The 1,504-nt window shown below is 38.9% G+C and overlaps 1 non-coding gene across 1 annotated transcript; it reads left to right on the forward strand.

The window, feature by feature from the left end:
* The first annotated feature begins 219 nt into the window (after nt 1-219).
* Nucleotides 220-326, forward strand: LOC141716163 (small nucleolar RNA R71). The gene has a single exon (XR_012572883.1). It is a non-coding gene; the product is annotated as a small nucleolar RNA R71 (small nucleolar RNA).
* The last annotated feature ends 1,178 nt before the right edge of the window (nt 327-1,504 follow it).

A 1,504-nucleotide genomic window follows, 5' to 3' on the forward strand; every position in this document is an offset into this window, starting at 1 on the left:
ATAGCAGTTGCTGCGTCCAACTCCAAAATTCTTGTTACTTTTCCCTAAGTTAGTCTCTGGGAAGGATTCTGGTACTCATTAGCAGCCATCAGTTTAATAAGTTCATAAGCTTCATCGTAGCTCTTAGCCCACAAGGCTCCTCCTGATGCTGCATCAAGTATGGGTCCAGAAGTATCACCCAATCCATTGTAGAAATAGTTGATAATCATCCAATCAGGCATGCCATTGTGTGGGCACTTCCTTAACATTTCCTTATATCGATCCCAAGCCTCACACAGAGATTCTCCAGTTTGTTGAGTAAATTGAGTAAGAGCATTCCTGATTGTAGCAATCTTTGCCATGGGGAAGAATTTAGTGAGAAACTTTTGAGCGAGATCTTCCCAAGTGGTGATAGATCCTGCCGGTAGAGAGTGTAACCAGCACTTTTCCTTGTCCCTCAAAGAGAATGGAAAGAAACGTAGCTTGATAGCATCTTCAGTCACATCATTGAACTTGAAAGTGTCGCAGATCTCGATGAAATCCCTGATGTGCATATTGGGGTCTTCAGTAGGAGAACCCCCAAATTGAACTGAGTTCTGTATCATCTTGATCGTGCTTGACTTGATCTCAAAAGTGTTAGCCATGATGGCTGGTCGAATGATGCTAGACTGAATGTCATTAATCTTAGGCTTGGAATAGTCCATCGAAGCCTTCAGATTTTCTGCTTGATCTCCCATAGCTACTACAATTGGCTCTTCAACTTTCTTTTCTTCTTCTACCTTCTTTTCTTCCTCAAAAACTTCCCTACAAACTACCATAAGTTCTTCCTCGGTTTTATCCAGTGTTCTCTTACGAGTACGCGAACGCGTATGCATACACCCTCGCCAGATCACCTGAAATAAAACAAGGAAATAATTAAGTAACAATGTCCGAGTCAATGAACTTTAATGACCACTGATGGAAAGCACATAAACTAATAATTAACACTGCAGTCCCCGGCAGCGGCGCCAAAAACTTGTTAGTCGCTAACACGCGCTAATAATACACGCAAGTATACGAGTTTGCAAGTAGTATAAGATATAAATCAGATTCGATCCCACAGAGACTGTATTGGTTAACTAATCAACTCATGCACTTAAGCAACAATGTATGGTTATTATTCAATGCTAAGACGATAACAAAGTGAGGTTGTTTATAACTAAGATTTAAACTAATTAATAAAACTGCGAGAATAAGATTGACTGAGTTAATATATATGACAGACATGTGATTCTAACTTCATTAAGTACTTCATTCAATTGCCTTATTGTTATTAACCTTAGCATGTAATGGTGATGACACTAATCAGATGACACAAAACTGATAAACACCAACTTTCGTTGCACGAGTACCATTCTACCAGACATCCACAAAAGAGATAGAAGCTGAATATACACCAATTATATTGAGACCCTATATGTCTATAGTATTTGACAACATAACGGTTTAAGCACAAGTTATCTATTTTGATGATATAGGGCAAGTA

Source organism: Apium graveolens, chromosome 3 (genome assembly GCF_009905375.1).
Source record: "Apium graveolens cultivar Ventura chromosome 3, ASM990537v1, whole genome shotgun sequence".
Taxonomy (NCBI): domain Eukaryota; kingdom Viridiplantae; phylum Streptophyta; class Magnoliopsida; order Apiales; family Apiaceae; genus Apium; species Apium graveolens.